The sequence below is a fragment of the Pelobates fuscus genome, chromosome 4, assembly GCF_036172605.1.
Source record: "Pelobates fuscus isolate aPelFus1 chromosome 4, aPelFus1.pri, whole genome shotgun sequence".
NCBI classification, from domain to species: Eukaryota; Metazoa; Chordata; class Amphibia; order Anura; family Pelobatidae; genus Pelobates; species Pelobates fuscus.
In genome coordinates this window covers 325,171,301-325,184,186 of record NC_086320.1, presented here as the reverse complement: position 1 = coordinate 325,184,186, position 12,886 = coordinate 325,171,301, and positions in this window count along the sequence as shown.

The window sequence follows — 12,886 nt, the reverse complement described above, 5'->3', positions numbered from 1 at the left end:
TAATACCGGTGCATATTCGTCTTGCTTCAAGTGCGGCCTAGTGTGGGAGTGAACAGGAGTTACGGCCGGACTCCGCGAAGAGACTTCACTGGCAGGGCTGTGGCCGAGTCCCGTCTCCCCCCCTGGACTGGTGGGGGTTATCCCGGTTTCCACTGAAGCTGTATAAAATACACTTGCTGCCCTTACCTCTTGATCCAAGTTGCACATCAGCCAGGTCTCAACTTCACTGTTTCTCCAAGATGGCGGACCCTGTCTTAAAATGTCTGAATGACATCTTTCCGAGCTTCTGGCAAAAACTGAGGGAACAGCAGTGAGTCTCAGAGGCTAAGCCGCAATAAGACCGAGGGATCGCTGTGCTGGAAAGGAGTGTGACCTCTCAGAGAAAATCAAGATCACAATCACTTACTCATCCTGTCAGTTACCCTCCTGGGCTGAGGACTTCAAGAGGCATGGCCTCCACACATCGACCACACCAGCCAAAGATCAGCTGTCCTCCACGTTACTAACCACCTGAATCCTCTGGCTGCCCCAGATGGGGAAGAAACCTGGTACACGTGTGCTCTCAGGCAGGGGCGGCGAGTCCATAGATTGGAGGGACGGGCAGGAGGTGGGTGCACAGCACTCCCTCCAACCAGACACTCTGTTTAGCGTGGCCGAGCGGAGCAGTGCGTGCCATGGAACAGGAACTTATGTTTCCTGTACCCGGCCAGACTGAAAGGAAGTGCTCACTGAGAGAGCACTTCATGTCATTCCAGCCGGGTACAGGAAACTGAAGCTCCTGTACCGCAGTTTGCCCTGCTCAGCCACGCTACCAGAAAGGTAGGAGACATGCCGAGGACAAAGGAAGGAGAGAGAGGGGCACTAAGGGCGTGAGGGAAGAAAAACTATGGGAGGGGGGAGAAGGAACACTATGGGGGGAGGAAAGCTATGGGAGTGGAGAAGGAAAACTATGGGAGGGGGGGAAGGAAAACTATGCTGGGGAAGGAACACTATGGGGGGGAGGAACACTATGGGACAGGGGAAGGGGGGAAGAATGCTATGGGGCATGGAAGGGGGAAAATAATGCTATGGGACGGGGGGGAAGAACACTGTGGACCACTAAAAAAGAAAGGAGAGGAACACTAAGATGGGGGAGGGTGGGAGGAACATTAAAGGGAATGGTGGGCACTAAGAGACAGGTAAGGGGGAGGGAAGAGGAACACTTAGGGACAGGGGAGGGAGGGGAGAGTAATACTAAGGGACAGGGAAGGGAGGGGAGAGGAACACTAAGGGACAGGGGAGGGAGGGGAGAGGAACACTAAGGGACAGGGGAGGCAGGGGAGAGGGACAGGGAAGGGAAGGGAAGGGAGAGGAACACTAAGGGACATGGAGGGGAGAGGACCATTAAGGGACGGGGAGGGGACCACTAATGGACATAGAGTGGAAGAGAGAGGAACACTAAGGGACATAAGAGGGGAGAAGGGCACAGCACACAGGGGGGCCATGAGTTGGGAGAAAGACACACAGAGGGACATGAAGGGGGGAGAAAGAATGGCCTGTGAGTGGAAATACAAAGGGGCTGGGGGTGAAAGAGACACAGAGGGGCTGGAGTAGAGGAAAAAGAAAAACAGAGGGGCTGAGGGGAGATAGACAGTCTGGTGGTAAAAGAGAAACACACAAAGGAGCTGGTAAGAGTAAAAGACACAAAGGGTCTGGGAAAGAAGGAGACACAGAGGCTGGGAGGAGTAAAAACACAAAGGGGGCTAGTAAGAGATACACAAGGGAGGTGTAAGACACACAATTAGGATACAATAGGGGATAAGGCACTAAAGGGGGTAAGACATTTAAAAAGGGGGATAAGAAACAAAAGGCGGGTTAAGAGGCACACAGGTGAAGATGCTCTTGGGGGTTGGGGGGTGCAAAATCATCTTCGCCTGTGTACCCAAAAATCCTTGCACCGGCCCTGCTCTCAGGTCTGTGGATCTCAGATGGTGGCTCTCATTCAGTCCTGGGGCTGGAGGGGTGCTCAGCTTTGGCACTGTGATGCGGACTCCCACGGGTACTCTCTTAGACAAGCTCAATTGTCACCACGTTTGGGAATAGGTTGATTTGTGACATTTTGGTGATACAGAAGGTCTCTAGTTCACATTTAGAGCTATGCAATTCTTCTCGTTTTACCTTTTTCTTTAGTTAATCTTATTCTGTTTAATGCGGCACTCTAGAGCTGATTGATTCAATGGAAAACAAATAGGCTCATGTAAATTATGCTTTATGACTACTCAATGCCTATTATTGCCGTTATACTGCTGAAGGGGACATGTTGGGCTCCTTTAGCTCTTAGACATGGCTATTTAGCGTTACCTTATTAAAAAATGTGCTAGTATAGCGATTGCCACGTTTCATCATACAACTGCATGTGTATGCATTCTATCTATATGTCTTTCATTGTCAATGTATACTCATGTACTGCTGTTTTGGCCTTGCAGGTTGTTTTTGTATTTTCCAGCACAGAAAAAATACAAAAATTATAAAAAAATAATAATAATACTTAAAAAACAAAAACAAACAATATATTTGACATTTTCGTAGCATTTTCCCTTTAAGTTGTATTTTTCAAGTATATTTTTCCATAATAATTTACCAGGAAAAAAAAAAAAAAACCCTCTATAATAAATTCAAGGAGGATCTTTCTTCTTTCTCTCCCTGATCTGCTTCTGAATGTATTCAAAATATAACAAAAAAAAAAAACCACTGTGACAATGTAAGCACTGCCTTTGAGATTTATAGATCTTGTGACATCTGTCTTAAATGTGGTAAAATAAAATGGCTAGAGGTAGCTGATCACATCATAAATTTTCCTTTCATGTGAAAGAGAAGTAAATATTACATAAAACCTAATTTAAAAAAAAAGAATATATAATTTCAAAGCATGTATTCACAATATATTTTAAATGCGGTCTACAAAATATTTTGCCATTAAAGATACTTTTGAATTTCTCTATTTTCAAGGTCCCTTAGAATGTCTACAATGCAATATTATAAAGTAAACCATGGAATATATAAAATATAAACATAACAGTATGTTGCAGCTATATTATTTCAATACAGTTCGGATGGTAAGTGACCTGTGACATTTTTGGAATATGGTAAAATGTGACTGTCTATTCACATGAGGATATATGGAATTCTGATACAAAGTTGGCAGTTGGGATATTGTGCTGGGTCTGTCGCATAATGATAAATAATCTCAAGCTGGAATTCACAATAAAGAAAATCCCACAGTCAGAAAACTGTGAGAGTTCTACTTATCTGAGGGAGCAGCAAAGAAAGAGGAAATGGTCATCGATGTTCTGCCTACTATAGGACAAGGATGTCACTGATTGGATGGCCATGTTACTAGGTGGACATTGTCATTATGATGTTTATACCTATTTTTTCCAATTGTTTTTTCTTTGCTGCTGAGGGAATTAAAGAAAGAGTGCAGCATAATAGGAGCCTCCGGAGTCTTTAATAAAATCTCCAGCAGGGTATAAAGTAGTGGAAATGGAGGCGGCTCTGTAGATCACATGATGGTTAGTGACTGTCCGTTGTGAATTGTGAAAAGTGATGCCTTTATCGTATATCGCTCAGTGACCTGCTGCTTTAAAAAAAAAAAAAAAGATAACATTGTGGTGTACCTGCTTTATATGTTATATATTCAAAAATTGATGGCTGCACTCCACAGTCTTCTTTTAAAATCCAAATTGCTTTATTAGATATGCATTAAAAGAACGATCAACGTTTCAGCCCCACTCTGGGCTTTCTTCAGGATCAGGAAAATACAATTATCGTATCATAATTGTATTTTCCTGATCCTGAAGAAAGCCCAGAGTGGGGCTGAAACGTTGATCGTTCTTTTAATGCATATCTAATAAAGCAATTTGGATTTTAAAAGAAGACCGTGGAGTGCAGCCATCAATTTTTGAATATGTATGAAATCCAGCCAGCTGGCTCATGCACCCAGCATTATTAAGGACAGCGTGAGTGCAAGGAACCTTTTTGTATTTTGCTTTATATGTTACGATACTTTAACTAAACTAATATTTAATACATTAAAAAGTAATAAACCTGTTCACTAATCCAGGAATTGTCAGAAATCGATAAGGGACTGGAACATTTCTCACCAAAATGTAAAAATATGGGCAAATCCTCCAAACTTCACCAGGAAAACCTTTATAGGACTTCTAGGACTATACGCGTTCTAATGAATAACGTCACACATGTGATGTAGCACTTCACAGCTCAATACCCAAGGGTAAGAGGTGGACAGGAACTCTATCGAGAGTGCCTTAGGATTATATCTCAAAAGTCCCCAAATGAATGGAATATATCAAATATTAGATAGAAACATAATGTATTCAATGTAAATTTTCAAGATAATCACTCATCATATCTTCTATACAGTGCCACCATGTCCTTACTGGTTGTTGCTCTTCTGTAACGCCCACCTTCAGTCCACCCTTGCCCCCCCGCTTTCTTCTTTCATTTGCCCTAATTGGAGATGCTTGCCCTAAGTAGGGTAACCTCCTCTGTATCCTTCCTGAACCTAAGCGGAGTGACACATAAGCACACATGGGCTATATCCCAATACACAGTTTTACTGACGTTGAGCAGGCAGTGGTAGTCCCCTGGTCTGTGTGGCACCATAGTGTGGATCCCCTATCTTTATTGGTGAGTGCTGTTCCTTATCAGAACTTTCATTGTTCTTGTTCAATGTAGGTACCCTTTAATCAGTGTTTTAAAATGTTGGAACGTTTTAAGGTATATGACTTTTAGTATTTCAGCTACATGCTAAGTTAGTTCCAAGAAACTGTACACTTTATTTTAAAGCAGAATTATAGTAAAGAATAATAATAATACAGACTTTCAGACTAAAGGATTATTTAGAAGTAGCACAAACACTTCATATGACTAAGGGTGCAATTTGAACGTATATTGGCTTTGCTAATGGGTACTTTGTTTAAATGTCACTGCTTTCTGTGTGAATTTATTTCCTGTTTGAAGTTTTGTGTATAACATTATGCTGTTGGACTTTTTCCACGAAAAACTTTCTGTGCTAGCATTGAGTTTAATTTCATTAAGTCCATTAAGAGGGTGATGCACTGAACACCCACACAACCACTTATAAAACTTGGCCTACAATAGTAGAATTGGAAACCAAAACAATGTAGGTACAACTAACTAACTAACTAACTAAGTAACTAACTAACATGTAATTGTAACCAGACAAGTTGGACGCCCAAGAACAGAGGGTTTGATGGCCCTGCTCAGTGAGTTACATGCTAGAGGGAGTGGGGTAAAGTGATACAAAAGGCAAAGGTAAGAGTAGAGAAGTAGATTAGTATAGCATAGTATTCACTGAAGACTTAGTGTGTTTTTAATGACAGTTGCAGGAGGAGCATCTGTCTCTATGACCAATTATTATTTTTTCTAACTATGCTGGTCCATAGTCAGGACTTAGCACCTGCTGACGGGGGAAAGGAAGAGGTGCTGGGGAAGATATTCTGCTCTCCTAATGTGAAGAGAAATGTAGCCTGTGCAGAAAGGCTTTGAGGAGAAGCAGAGAATCAATGTGGTGCGCCAGGGTGGAGGGGCTTTGCTAGTTGGTGGACGTGATCCTACCAGGCCCAGTCCCCCTGGAATCCTTGCAGGAGCCCACTGACAGCATAGAGGAGCTGAGTTGTACAGAGAAGCTGCATTCAGCAAGTCCAGCATTTTTAGGTAGGTGCCCAAGATCAAGGTGCGTGCTGGGGTCTGTGTGTGTTTGCCCCATGCTGGTGGCCCATATGTATGTGTATTCTTCTGTCTGTTGAATGCCTGACATTGTAGGTCTCAGTTGCAGGCAGTGGTATCTTCTGGCACTGGTACACATCTATGCCGATTTGGGTTACAATGCCACACTGCCACTTGTAATGATTTTAATAAAATGTGTAATATCTACTTTTTTGGTCCTCAATTTTTCCACTCTTTATTTGCTGTCTCTGCAGGCACCTGAGAAGAAAATCCAGCCTTGTGAAGATTCCTGGAGCCATAAACCATCTAATACATATTGAGATTGCTAAACATTCTTTTGTAATAGATGAATGTGTGAACTTCATCTTTGGTTAAATGCAGCATTTTGTTATCAGATCTGAATGATAACTATATGATGGTCATGTTTTTCATGCAGTATATAGAATTCATGTGCTGCTCAAGTGAAATCAATTAGCTAAGCAGCAGCTTTCCCTTGGGAAGCCTCGTTGATAAGTTAATTGATTGCTTTCCTGCAGTCCATGGATTACACATATCGTTGGACAGAGCTTTTCATGTTTGTGCAATAGCATGATGAAGTGATATACATTCAGGGTACATGGTGGATCTGTCAGCCCCTCTGATCCGTGTGTGACAAAACTGTCTCAAGACATTCCACTATTTACTAAGGTTTAAAACCTGTCTAGTACATGAATTGTATCTATGGACATTTTTCAAACCATTTTTAGGGTTATTCAATATTCTCTGACTTGCAGTGAATTGAACGGGCAGAATCGAGGCTAAAGTAGCCAAACTGGGACTATAGCTCATTCATAATTCCTCTAAATCAGCTATTTTGGCCTTAACTTTGCTATTCAGAGTGCAGTTTGCTACAGTTCAGAATGTAATGAATAACCCTGTTTGTGTCTTTAAATCCTATGTAGTATTAGAGCTGACATTTACGGTTGGGCATGTTTCACACTATATATACATTGCATTACCTAAATTTGTAATATAAAAAAAATAATAAATATGTTATTCATTATTTAGATGTATACTAAATGTTCTAAAGTAGTAAATCATTCTATTAAGGTACTACACACTTTTTTCCTTTTTTTTTAAAGAATCATCTGATTTTAGACATACTAAATGATCTAAAGTAGTAAACCATTTTATTAAGGCACTGCACTGTTTTCTGCAGCAATTAATTACTGGGAGTTTATTTACTAGACAATAATTAATTGCACCTCTGGGAACCTCAAGAGTCAAACATGAATCAAAGCATGCTTGATAAGGAGCGATGAAAGTCTCACATAATTAAGGAGGGCACTTGAGACCAATTGTTTGTAGAATGATTTTGCTGGAGCTAATTGACACTAATTATTTAATCTGATTTTCTTCTTCTGAGCAATTCTTTTCCCAGTTCTCTGCATTCTTATTTAACCCTGCTGACCGTGCCGAATGTTTTTTTAAAGGATTGCTCTTAACAGATATTGATCGTTTTTTAATGCGTTGTCTAAATTATATATATATATATATATATATATATACAAAATACAGTTATTAAAAAAATATTAGCCAAATTAGTCCAGTGATGCAAAAATATGTCTAATTTAGGCATATCAAACCTTGTCCTCCGCACCCACATGTTGCTGAACTACAACTCACATTATTCTGGGGACAGATTTGCCATCAGGCGGAGTGTGCAATTGCCTACTCTGCTTTTTAAATGCCCCTTCCCCGCCTCCTGTCCAATGTCTGCTGTTTACTGTAAGTGGTCCTCCAGGACTATGGGATCCCTGTATTCAGTCTGATCTTTGCATGGCCACATCTCCTCAGACAGTACATGGCAAACTCCGGGAGGAAAAATGGAGATGACTGATCTAAAGAAGGGAGAGAACTGGAGCAGATTGGTGACCTGAAATGACAGGTAGACACAAACACTGCTATTTAAGTTGCTACACATACACCCGCACTGCTACTCACATTACTGTTACCCACACACACATACACACAAAAAAACACACTGCTGCCGACACCCTATTACACGGGATGCTCCCCACACTCCATCCCACATACTGCTAAACACACATTACTACATACATTTCTACTCACATTGCTGCCCACACTGCTACACACACATGCTGCTCACTGCTGCACATGCTACTAAATACCAAAAATGGAGCGCACTAGCAACTGCAATAGATACAGTGTTTTCAATTATACAATCTGAAAGGAATAATAAAAATATATAGTGCAGACTATCTGAAAAGCACTAAAAGAAAATACAAGAGTGTCTGGGAGAGTACTCACATGTACCAGAGCCCTATCACCCCTGGCTCTGGGTTTGATTAGCTCCACTAGAGAGGGATATTTCCCACAGCTTGCATCAAGACAGGTGTCTCCCTTCTATTGGGTATGATGCCAGGAATTTCTGTGCATTATAAGAGGATAAAGAGGCAAGGACACCAAATTGAATAGTAGCTAAGCAGAATTTATTAATAACGAAGGTTAAAAACTTTTACATAAAGTATTCGGTTTGCCAGCAATAAGCCCACAACTTGATCAAATATACACAAACAGTAGCAGCTTGTAGCCACTTCTGGGTTTCGGCACTGTTATGATCATGTGACAACTTGGGACCGCCTCTCGAAGATGTCATAAAAAGTCTGAGATCCATGGTAATCTATTATATAAAAAATATAAACAAAGATAATCACGTCTGAACTTGCTCCAACTGCTATAATAAGCTCTGTCCAGACTAAGAAGCGACTCAAAAATGTTTATGTATCTCTTTATATAGCTGTGCTGAATTTACCCCTTATGCCCAGAGCAGAGCATTATGGGTACAGCAGAGAATTATGGGCACAGCAATAGTGTAGAATTGTAGATCAGCTGAAGTACAACTCTCAGAAAGTGTTGAAAATCCATTCTAATTTGTTGGGAAAAAGGCGCTGTAGGTTGGGGGGAGAAAGTGCGTTGACCTTATAGAACAAAAATCTTATTCTGCAGAAACTAAAAAAGATTTAAAAAAAACTGCAAATTATAACTAAATGTAATGTGAACATACATTGAACATAATATTAACATGTGTGGGTGCCTAGGGTGTCCCTTTAAGGCTGTCAAAGGATGTCAAGACATGTCAAGTTATAAAAAAACAACCCATTATTTTCTGTTTCCTCTTCTCCTTCGGGCAATAATTTCTGAATCAAAGCCCATGCTGCTTAAAAATTTAATTTCTGCGCAAATATACAGAAATTCTAAACTATTTCAAAACTTCTATTTTATGAAAAGCTCTTACAGCTGGTGTTTTGCTTACTGAAACTTTATTTAAAAAAAAAATAACCATATCTTAAGTCAGATACAATTAACTTCTGCCTGGTGTTGAGAAACAGTGGTCAATGCCACTAGTATTTTTAATATAACATAGACTATTCACTAACCTATAATAGCATTAGATAGAAGGAAAAGTATGATCTTTGTAGGGACAACCTCTCTAAAGTTGTATCTATTACTGCTAAGCCAAATGACTTCTGAGTTACAATTGATAGAAAAAGGTTGATGTAAAATCCAATGTTTCACAATAATTATACGGTAATTAGTACATATCATAATTGATCACATACTAAAATTGGAATTTTCTCAAGAGAAGTGTGTTTTCTGGGCACGTATCACTCATTCATGATGATGTACAGCATATTATTCTCACGGTTTAAGAATTTTAGAGTTTTTTCGACCTCCAAATTAGATAGAATGTAGATGGAATTTCAACCTTTCAGGATGAAAGCGAATAGTTAAATCCAAAACTGAACTTTGGAAATAAATCAGAGTGCTCACTGAATTGGAGATGGCCACCATCTTCCTGCACATTTGGTTCAACTAAGACTTTACAATTTGCTTCTCTTAGATTTGCAGACAGTTGGCTCTCAATTGTAATGGAAGCTATAATTACAAATAACTGTTAATAGCAGCAGTCTGATGGCAAAATACTGGGGACAAAGGGTTAATTCCAGGTGTAAAATATACTCCAATAATTAGAAAATATTTTATGTTAATAAATGTATATTATATTAATATTTTATTTCTGTTATAGTTATGCTTATTTCTATAATTTATTAAATATGTGTTATTTTATTTATTTATCTATTTATCTATTTATTTATTATTGCTTGGACCACTTGCCCTCTGGCTGTTTGTGATGCCACTGGGTAAATACATTGGATTTCTGTAGACTTATTTGGAAGAAGCAGATTTTTTTTTTGTGTGTGTGCAAATTTCCACTCTACTGATTGTTTACAATAAGTTTAGTTGAAATTAGGTGTTTTATGTATTGATAAATCCTATTTGATAGTTTTGTGTATCAACTTTTCTTGGCAGCACATGTTATATTTTATATAGAATTGCTTATTTTAAAGAGGACTCCATATGGTACCACATGAGAGATCTGGATTCTGTGACAATGGATTCTGACTGAGCCTTTAGTAGTTATGATAATTGGGAACTTGGTCAGAATCTGGTAATTTTTACTAAATTTCCATGTGCACATCCAGAGTTTAGTGAATAAACATCAAAACGTGAATTATCAGGAATTCAAACTGTATTTTAAAGTTTAGACCCTAATAACCAACTCGAAACATACCTTACTTTTCCAACTTCATTATTTCAGCCTAAAATGAGAATAATTAATCTTTGTATCCTGCATTTGGTTCTCATGTTTGGCTTTCGTGACTGTAAAAGTTTGCATCAATAAAAGCATTCACATATATATATATATTTTAAAGCATGGCACGGATGACACAGTCACAGTCACGGATGATTTCGAAAAATAAACAATACATTTGCTTTTCTTTCAAATGGCCAACATAAGGCCACTTCTCCCTTCTCCTTCCTTCCAGATGTATCTCCCAGACACTGACCCTTTAAATTTCTTAAAATCAATAATCCATCCACCCTTGTACACTTTATCTTAAACAAGGTGGCTCACTAAACTTCATTTGGTATACATAGGTGCAATTTGGAGGTTGAAATAAAGATAGTTCACTAGAAATTCCTCCAAAACTGCCTTTGTATTCATCCTAAATTTTATATCCTCCTGAGACCCAGGCCATTAACTTGTGTCCTCTGTACTGGGCATTTCATTCACATGCATCTCCTTTTATTCATTTGAGCTACTCTATCATTCGGTGCTGTATGGTAAAGAGGACATCCCGGGCTTTCCAGTGTTATGTCATGTAATAGGCTGGGATGCTGGGAACTTCCTCTTCATCAAAAATGGATGGGATATTGGAAGACAATTTTTTCCCTTGGTTCCCAGGAGGATATGCTGGTTCCATCCATCTATGAATATTCCAAGGGATGTTTAGGTCCCACAGGTTCACAGATTAAAAGTTATGAAAGCGAGCCTCCTACTTCCACACATATTTTAGAGCATAGCAAGATTTTAATAATATCATGGGGACTGGACCTTTTCCAACACGATGGGGAAGTGGCATCCTGGCATCCTGAGTCTGGATATCTGGCAACATAAAAAGGAATAAAGGGTGCCATAAAGATGAAAATAAAGAAAAAAATAAATGGCAAAGTTTTGAAAGGTAATTTCCAGTGAAAACTTTCTTACGACATTATGTGCACAATAATCTACAGTGGTTATGGTGCATGAAGTTTCCCTTTAAGAAATTATATATTTCTTTGTCATGATAGAGTAAGCATAAAATATCTGCAATTCCATTTAGACTGTTAGAGATCATACTAATATTTTTCCAAACAAGTTAGGGAGGTAATATAAGCAGGTATACCGTACATCTGTAATGTCATCAACCTAATCTTTGAACTTTTACCTAAATTTAATTATCAGTTTGCCACAGGAGAATTTGTTGCAGCAAATCAACATGTGTTACAACATGGAACACTCTGCTATAGTATGCAGAAACCAGGAGCTAACCTATGATACTGACTGAGTGTAGTGAATGGTGAAGGATTGCAAAATATATAAGAGGTGGACTGTGCCTTTAAGGTGTAAAAAATATGTGCTGTGCCTTTAAATCTCACATAATGTGCGTGCTAGGTCTGCTGGTAAGAGAGAAAATGAAACAAAACAGAGCAAAACAAAAACAAAAATGGATAATCCAATAAATCACACAAAGAAAGAAAGATGAGAAAAATAGGAAGAAGAGAGATGAAAAGAAGAAAAGAGTGAAATAAAATAGAATACAGAAAAAATGAGTAAAAAATGATAGTACTAAAAAGATGAGTAGTGGAAAAAGCAGCCGATGATATGTGCAGTGCAGATAACTCTATCCCTAATGGGGTATAGGGTAGTTGGTATCTGCTCCGAATATTATACTTTGTATATATCAAAGATCTGGTTCAAATAATAATAGCAATCCAGTATGTGGAACTGGATGCTAAGGTGATAGTCTATACAAAAAGTGTCACTCGATATAGAAAGCAATGGTCCAAACTGGATGTAAATAACAAAACCAGTTTATTGGTAAAATTATAAAAATATATAAAAATATTGAATAATAAAATGCAGGAACAGTTCATACAGAGGTTACCAGTCTGATGAGTTTCAGAAAAGTGCAGGAACCCTTGGATTTGGCTGGGATTGATGTGGATTGACTCGGGCCGATGAGCTTCAGAAATCCTGCTGTCGGTGAGGACGGCGGGCTTTTCGGTGTGCGTCCCGATAAGGATCTCTCTCCAGGGGACGTGCTCTGTAAACGGCTCCACTCGGCAAATACACAAAAGGTCCTGTGCGAATACTGTTCTCTGCTGGTAAGCGCTCTGCGCGCTGGAACTCAGTCCTGATAGATTGCTGTGCTTGTCTAACGCGTTTCGTAGGAGGGTGCCCTACTTCTTCAGAGACGGGATCCCGTCTCTGAAGAAGTAGGGCAGAGAACAGTATTCGCACAGGACCTTTTGTGTATTTGCCGAGTGGAGCCGTTTACAGAGCACGTCCCCTGGAGAGAGATCCTTATCGGGACGCACACCGAAAAGCCCGCCGTCCTCACCGACAGCAGGATTTCTGAAGCTCATCGGCCCGAGTCAATCCACATCAATCCCAGCCAAATCCAAGGGTTCCTGCACTTTTCTGAAACTCATCAGACTGGTAACCTCTGTATGAACTGTTCCTGCA